General features: G+C 41.0%; 1 long non-coding RNA gene across 1 annotated transcript; it reads right to left on the reverse strand.

Moving 5' to 3' along the window:
* Positions 1–2264: 2264 nt before the first annotated feature.
* LOC138757390 (uncharacterized) lies at positions 2265–6047 on the reverse strand. The gene is made up of 2 exons (XR_011353561.1): positions 5938–6047; positions 2265–2342 (listed from the first exon to the last, which is right to left on the reverse strand). It is a non-coding gene; the product is annotated as an uncharacterized lncRNA (long non-coding RNA).
* Positions 6048–9197: the final 3150 nt, after the last annotated feature.

Below are 9197 nucleotides of genomic sequence, written 5' to 3' on the forward strand. Positions count from 1 at the left end.
AAGCTCACACCAAGACACAAGAGAATCTTGTCCGTGAACTACTCTTTGCAGACGATGCCGCTTTAGTTGCCCATTCAGAGCCAGCTCTTCAGCGCCTGATGTCCTGTTTTGCGGAAACTGCCAAAATGTTTGGCCTGGAAGTCAGCCTGAAGAAAACGGAGGTCCTCCATCAGCCAGCTCCCCACCATGACTACCAGCCCCCCCACATCTCCATCGGACACACAAAACTCAAAACGGTCAACCAGTTTACCTATCTCGGCTGCACCATTTCATCGGATGCAAGGATCGACAACGAGATAGACAACAGACTCGCCAAGGCAAATAGCGCCTTTGGAAGACTACACAAAAGAGTCTGGAAAAACTACCAACTGAAAAATCTCACAAAGATAAGCGTATACAGAGCCGTTGTCATACCCACACTCCTGTTCGGCTCCGAATCATGGGTCCTCTACCGGCATCACCTACGGATCCAAGAACGCTTCCACCAGCGTTGTCTCCGCTCCATCCTCAATATTCATTGGAGCGCCTTCATCCCTAACATCGAAGTACTCGAGATGGCAGAGGCCGACAGCATCGAGTCCACGCTGCTGAAGATCCAGCTGCGTTGGGTGTGTCACGTCTCCAGAATGGAGGTCCATCGCCTTCCCAAGATCGTGTTATATGGCGAGCTCTCCACTGGCCACCGTGACAGAGGTGCACCAAAGAAGAGGTACAAAGACTGTCTAAAGAAATCTCTTGGTGCCTGCCACATTGACCACCGCCAGTGGGCTGATATCGCCTCAAACCGTGCATCTTGGTGCCTCACAGTTCGGTGGGCAGCAACCTCCTTTGAAGAAGACCGCAGAGCCCACCTCACTGACAAAAGACAAAGGAGGAAAAACCCAACACCTAACCCCAACCAACCAATTTTCCCCTGCAACCGTGTCTGCCTGTCCCGCATCGGACTTGTCAGCCACAAACGAGCCTGCAGCTAACGTGGACATTTACCCCTCTATAAATCTTCGTCCGCGAAGCCAAGGCAAAGAGAGAGACACATGCTCAGCAGCCATCATCAAAACCTGGCACCCATGCCTAACAGAACTGAGAGCATTAAGCAAATGGATTTTAAATTACTTTGAAAATGCAAATTACATTGCATCAAGTGTAAGAAATTCTCAAGGTATATGAGCATTCTGGATATTGCTATCTGGTGTAATCTGATTTATCAATGGATATAAATATTGATTAACATTTTCTTAAAGAAAAGTTCAATGTGTTGGATCATCCTAAATTAAGCCCATCATTACAGCTGGTCGACCATGATGACCTCACACTAATTTTTTTCACTACAGAAGAATGACCAAGTTGTAGCTTTGTACCCTATGAAACATCCAGGGCTCAGGCCATGATTTTGCCCTCTTCAATGGCCTGATAACCTTTTTTTCACATTGTGCTGCTCTCAAAGACTTTTGAAATGAACACCACTGAAAATTAGGGATATTTAAAATCGACCAAGAGATTCAAACAATTTAAAACCCCTGACTCTGAATAGATTAGTCACAACAGACAACAAGATCCTGGACACCTGGTACCAAAGAGGGCTCAGATGTATCGAGGACTGTTATAAGTGGAAGCTCATTTGAGCAACTCATAAATAAATATGACAGTAAAAAAGTCATTCCTCTACTACCAGCAGATAAGATCTTTTTTAAGGGACAAATTAGGTCCATCCATGACCTTACCCTTGTGTATTGACATAGAGAACCTGTTTCAAATGGGAAATACAGGCAAGTGCATCTCGGCAATGTATTTCTTACTCCAAGCAGAAGGGCCTAAACCAGGCCTTCAAAAATCAAGGCAAAGGTGGGAGTCAGACTTAGGAGCAACGATTGATGAGCAGGTGCTGGTCAGACCTGTGTTGGAACAGCATGACCACGATTATTCATGCACGGTATAGGCAGATGCAGTATAATTTTCTCTGAGAGCTATATTTCACACAAAAGTGAATAAATCTAAAGCAGAAATTTCAGACCAATGCTTTAGATTTGGTATTGCGACAGGAACCTTTGTGCCTGCAATCTGGACATGTACTAAGGTGAGACCCATTTGGGTAGAACTAGGCCAAGCCCTAGAATAAAAATCATAGGTAAAGAATTCCCACAGGAGCCACAGCTGTTCCTTTTGGGAAATATGATGGACCTAAGGCTGAATATGAAGCTATCCAAATTTGAAATCCAATTTGTAATGACTGTATAGGCAGTGGACAGGAAGTGCATAGCAGTTACCTGGAAATCTGACTCTAACTTGGGCTTTGCACACTCGATTGCAGAAATGCAAAGCTGTGTTCTCCTGGAGAAAATTACCTATAATTTAAGGAAAAATTACAAAATTTTTCTAAAAATTTGGCAACCACATTTAAATTTTATCGGAACACATTTATAGCATGGATCTGCATGCCTTACCACCCTGCCTTCTGCATCTATCCTTCTACTTAGGGAGGGGCAGGGTGTCTATTCCAGCCTAATCAAGTAATGTCAAGAAAAATGTAACAGCCTGGTATGTTTCCAACCTTTGTTTTTAATGTTATATGTAATTGTAGTTTGCTAACTGTGGGAGTAGTGGGGGAGTTCGCAATGGCTTAGACTCAATGGCAAATCTTGAATATAATGGATAATTGTAATTTGTGATTGATTGCTGGAAATTGCCTAAGTTTGAAAATTTATAAATAAAATATTTTAAAAAAACATTCAAACATTTTACAGTTATAACTGTACTCAAAAAATAATCCAATTAACAAAACATTAAAGTGCTAGAAAATAATTTAAACAGAAAGTAAAATAGCATAAAAACTTATTACTCAGATGTACTGCCAATTGATCACTGGCTTGTCTGTGACTTCTGCATTTCGACATGCAGGTGCAGCTGAGCAGAAAGTGGTGGCATAGACAAGCCTAGAGAACTGCTAGTCAAAGGTGGAGAAATTTCAGTTCAATATGACCATGATTAGTCTGTGAATCATTGAATTTCTACCTGTCCCAATCCAATTGTCACACAATTTTTAAAAAATCACAACAAATCACTATCTTTCTCATTGAATAGCTCCAATTTTTCAGGGCTTTCTTTATATTTTTCATTTTTTAAGCATCTGAATTAATCAGCATTGTATTTTTTATTTACAATGTCAACATTTTTATTGTGGCACAGTGGTATTCCATTATAACACGATGGTTCAGATCCAAAAAAATCAGATCGCGAAAAAAAAACAGGGTATGTGAAATTGGGGTCATGGAAAACAGTGTTTTCAAAAAATTAAAGAACACATGTACAATACCTGTATTTGCAATCATCTTTTTATTTCTTACAATCATCATTTTATTTCTTAAACAAGCAATCAAATGTTCATTGCCTGAACACAGCATGTTGCTGGTAGTGAGCGAATTCCAAAATGCCTCTGAGCTGGAAGATTTTTGAGTGGTCCACATCCTGGGTCTCCAGGCAACTTAAGCCAGCCTGGAGGTACTTGATGGGTTCAGACACTTTTGCGGGTGGGGTGTCATCCTCCTGTGGTTTGGGAACCAGTGCTATAGTAACATTATGGATGATCTTGGAGTCTATCAAATGTTCATATGTCGGACATTCGTCATCGGCAGAGAACCACTGGTGAAAATCCTCTTTGCTAATCTGAAACAGCCTCTGCGCCTCACCCACCTCCTCATCTGTCCTCAGCCACCTCCTCATCTGTGAAGCCGTAGAATTCTGGCTCATCATCATCTTCATCTTCCTTGGTGGATATTCATAACGAAAAGGCTGGACCCAGACCCTTCTCCCAGCATTTTTCCACACACGAGGAGATGACTGCTGCCATTTCCACCTAAGTGGCAAACTCTTTAATATTCATGCTTTTCACCATAGTTTTCTAGTGTTGTCGATTCATCTACAATTCTACAAATTAATTTACACCTGTAATTCTGCTTGAATGCAAAGATGATCCCCTGATCTAGGGGCTGGATCTTAGATGTTGTGTTTTTTGGGAGTTAAGAAACTTGGATATTTCTGTTGCGATTTACTAAGTTGGCATCTGGTGGGTGGGCAGGACAGTTGTCAAGTAAAAGAAGAGCTTTGAGTTCTAGCTTTTGCTTACGCAAATGAGCGCAGAGAGCAGGAACAAAAGTTTTGTAAAACCAATCCTCAAAGATGACACTGGTCATCCAAACGTTGCTGCTATGTGTGTATTCGAATGGCAATGACTTAATGTTGACATGGTGAAAACAGTGGGGTGAGTGAAATTTGCCAATAATGAGCAGTTTTAACTTACGTGTTCCAATCTTGTTAACACAAAACAATGTCACACAACCTTTGCATTGTTTGAACCCCTCACGTCGATGGGAGTCATCAATGTGCGGTCTGGAATCATCTTGTAGCAGAGGCCTATTTCGTCACAGTTGAACACTTGTTCTTCTTCTTAGTTCTGCTGGGTATTCGCTAGAAGCGGCACTTTCGGCTGAGCAAATTTCTCCAGTCATTAACATTTGAGAAATCCTGTGACGGTGTTTAAACCAATCTAACCATCCATTGCTACTTTTGAGCTGTGATGTTTCTCCACTGATCAGCTTGATCTTTGAGAATAAGCCTGGAATTTGGAAGGCCCTCTGAGCGCAATAGAACAAACCACTCGTACATGGAGTTATTGAAGCTGACATCTTTGGCTTTCTTCATGTGTTTGGCCTTTAGTCCTGCCTCTTCCTCAACTTTCCAAAGCAATGCATGTAACTTATCTTCCTGAGATTTCCAGCCAGGAAGTGTTGATTCAGGTATGCCAAGGTCACGTGCACCTTGGGTTTGACTTTTATGCTTGATTGTGTCAAGTGCCTGAAGCTTATCTTTCACTGAAAAAGATTTTTTTGTCCTCTAATGCATTCCATTTTGATCTGAAAACAATTTCAATTCCAGAAAGAGGAAAATAAGTGGTTCGCTTGCTGATCGCGTTATATCTGGGTTTGCGTTAAATCTGGTTCACATTAAATTGGGGTTTCATTGTATTATACTAAACAGTAAAGAAATTAGAAATACTTAAATTATAACTTTTGCCACATCCCAAAGAAGTTCACAATTCAAAAAATTCTTTAGAAGGATGGTCATTGTTGTAATATAGAAAATACAGCAGCAAATTCTTTCTTTCTTCTTTTCTCTCTTTCTTTGGCTTGGCTTCGCGGACGAAGATTTATGGAGGGGTAAAAAACAAACAGCAAGTACCACAGACTGTAATGTGATAATATTCAAACAATTTGTTTCCAGTGAAAGATTATTGAGGGCTGGTGAAAGAAGCCTTTGATTCTTTCCCTATGTACCCTCGAGCAGAGATATTTGGCATTTATCTATGAAAGCAAATATGGGCTTAGTTTAACTCATCCAAATTAATGCACTTTTAATAATGTAGAATTTTGTGTCAGTTTAAATTATTCTGCTCACAATTTAAGTGAAATTAAACTCAGAACTTTCTGACTTAAAGGCACAGGTTCTGTCTGCTATGTCCTAACACACTGATGGTATCGTTTTGTAACTTCATGTGAATTTTTTCATCTGAAGCTTTATTATATTATCACAAATATTCCCAAATTGGCCATGTTGTATTTGGTTTTGATGTTCAAAGCTTGATCTCCCTTAGACATAAATCCATCTTACATTCTTCACTGACCATCACTCACATTTAAAATGCTAATAAACAAAGCATGTAAATATAATTAAATGTGTATATTTACAATCACGGACTCCTCATTTCATATCTTACGTGCAAAAACACCTGACTGCAAAACTGTTTAAATACATAAATTAAAATAGACATGCATCTTTGAGCAATTTCAGTTTTAATTAACAAACATATTATTTCCAAAGCAAACATGTAAACTTAACAGATGTCACTATGTTCTAACTTCACAGTATATTCCATATATTGAATACCGTAAATATTGATGCTCTGTCTAGTAGCATCAAGCAGAACTGGATTTTTTTAAAAACATAGTTGGGCAATCTGTGTATGCCCAGATGAAATATCACACTGCTAGTCTTGTAGTCACACTAGGCACACAGTGAGCGAAAGAACCACACAGAGTCGAAAGTGAGTTGAACCAACTGACTTCAATAGAACTTTTGCATGTGTTTAAATCTCTCAGAACCCGATAATGCTTGCGACTCCTGAGACCTTTATGACATCAGTCGCTAGGCTGTGGGTTTGCCCTGTACCTGGAGATCTCACACTCAGATAGCTGCAGAATTGCCTGCAACTCCATGAGCCAGTTCGCCTGTTGAATGGGCAAACCACCACAGTCTCTCCTTATTGGGGGGAGGGAGTGGAAAGAACTTAACAGAGGCATTGTAAAAACACTTTTGTAATCATGATTGCATTTGCTACTAACAAGGTCTTAAGGATATAGTTCTTGTTTGATTATATTTGGCTGCCAGCAGGGCACTGACACAGAAGAAGCCTCATGACATGCCTCATCAGCTGTTTACATCAACTTTAAAGTAAAGAATCTTTTCCTTCATCCATCTGTTGTCTAAAAGTTCCATTTGTGCTTCAAAAGCAACTAAAGGCAGAGTTAGATGGGATGGAAAGCCTGAAAGTGATTCAGAAGATAGATGAGCCAAAGGAGTGGGAGATTTCACTCATCATTATGGACAAAAAGAATGGAAAGCTTAGAATTTGTCTGGATCCAAGAGATCTAAACAGAGCAATAAAGAGAGAACACTTTAAGCCTCCGACGTGTGAAGAAATCATGTCACAGTTTGCAAATGCAAAGTTTTTCAGCAAGTTTAGATGCATCATCAGGATTTTGGCAGTTGAAATTGGAAGAAACGAGTTCAAGACTGCGCACATTCAACAGTCCATTTAGCAGATACAGATTCCTAAGGTTACCATTCAGAATTGCCTCAGCTCCTGAAGTGTATCACCAAACTATCCACATGGTCTATGAGCACCTGAATGGAACAGATACCTCAATGGTATCACAGCAGGTGGAGAGGGCACTATGTTAGACACATGCTGAGGAGTATCTGCATTATTACTATTGTCATCATTCCAGATATTCCCATCCCAATCCTCAATTACATCAGGATCGTCACCATTCATTATCATGGCACGAATACGATATGGATCGGGTTCTACTCCTTGCCTTTCCTTATCTGCACAGAGCTGCTGCCGGAGTTTAATATTACGGCAGATTGTTTGGACATGCTTATCTTCCCATTCTTTGGCTCTGTCCTGGCTGGTGCGAACAATTTTGCTCATCATGGAGCAGCGTTGTCGCATGGCGTCTAGCTCCTCCTCTAATTGCTTTCTCTTGCACTGAGATTCTACTTCTCTTTGAACTGATTCTGCTTCACGCTGAACGGAGTGGCATAAGGCTGTGGCCAGCAACCAAAAACCATCCGTCAGCGTCCCCTTTTTATCAGGAAATCTTTTTTCTCGAAGGAGAGTGGCAACCCGCTCTCCCATAGGTGCACTTGATGAATCTAACTTCTCATCCCAACTAATGGGTGGTCCCAACAAAGCCAGGGTATTGGCCAACATGCCAAACCCATCGTCTTTGGAAGTCCATCCTGGAATCAAGAACTGCTCAGGGCTCACCTCTTTCTTTCAGCAAAACATCTTGAGACCAACCCTGCTCGCTGCGCCAATTGTCTTGGGTAAACTTATACCTCTCATTTTGTTCGTTTTAGATTGGTCACAGTGTTTGAGCTACTGAAAGAAAATAGACACACACACCGAGAGCAGTTCAGTTTATACAAATGTTTATTACAAATTCAAAAGCTGATTTCACACTACAATATGCAAGCCCTTCCCAACTATACTTATCAACGCTTGGACTGGTCCCAACTGCCGAAGCGAGTCAACGACTGCACACTTGTAGTAGGTTGTCAGGACGCCGGTAGCAGCTTCTCCACCTCCCCTGACCGGGATGTTTGCTGGACTCCAGAAGTCTTCTTCTTCTTCTTCTTCTTGAGAGATGTTGCCACCTCTCGGAGAGTCTCCTAACTTCAGCAGCGGGACCATGACTTATATTACCCAAAAACTGCTAACCCAAGCACCTATTCCCAGCACAGCAAGAAAGATAAGCAAGCAAGCTAGCATGCTAGGCTTCTAACGAATAACATAATTTGCAGCTTATCACTTTGAATACAATGGTTTATTTTGCATCAAGGCTAGGCCTCTGACAGTCTGTGACCAAAACAAGCAGGAAGATTAAATGTTCTTGGTACACAGATGTCCTTTCTCAGATAACTGCAGCTCTGGCCCCTTGGTGGAATTTAGCTTATGTCTGCTGATTCTAAAACACAAGCAGGTTCTCAGCCTTGCAGAACCCAAAGCTGCAAGTTTTTTAAAAAAAGGTTCTCAGCTCTACAGAATCAAGAGCTGGGAATTAAGAAAAAATAGGTTAAAAAATAGGTGTTAAAAAATAGGTTAGAATCTTCCATTACAATGACATCATAGTATGGGGCACCATGAGGATGGATCGTGATGAGAGACTAAGGAAAGTGCTAAAAACAACAAGGAAAGCAAACCTGAAGCTGAATGAAGAGAAATGCCAGCTCAGGGTGAATGAACTAACATTTGTAGGAGATATTATTGGCAGTGAGGGCATCAGACCAGATTTTAGAAAGGTGTCCGCCATTGGGAACATGCCAAGGCCATAATGCAAAAAGGTCGTACATAGGTTTAACGGAATGGTCAACTATATGGGTAAATTCATATCCAACCTCTCAGAAAAGATGGCTCAATTGAGAAGACTAATGGAAAAGAACATTGACTGGGAGTGGAATCATGACCGTGGAAGTTCATGGAGCGAACTAAAGAATCTGCTCTCAGAGGAACCATTTCTGACATTTTACAACCCAGCAAGACCCATCAAGATATCATCAGACACATCATATAGTGGGATTGGTGCAGTTCTTCTGCAAACATATGATGACTGGCAAACCATTGCGTGTGCATCACGCTCAATGACAGATGTGGAGATGATATACACTCAAACTGCAAAGGAAATGCTCACCATCATTTAAGCCTGTGAAAGATTTAATCAGTTTGTGTCAGGACAAGCAATCAGTGTAGAGACTGACCATAAGCCCTTGACAGCATTGTTCCAAAAGGTATTAAATGAATGTCCATTTTAAATACAAAGAATGATGATTAGGCTGCAACACCATACACTGAATGTGGCATA

Source organism: Narcine bancroftii, chromosome 3 (genome assembly GCF_036971445.1).
Source record: "Narcine bancroftii isolate sNarBan1 chromosome 3, sNarBan1.hap1, whole genome shotgun sequence".
NCBI classification, from domain to species: domain Eukaryota; kingdom Metazoa; phylum Chordata; class Chondrichthyes; order Torpediniformes; family Narcinidae; genus Narcine; species Narcine bancroftii.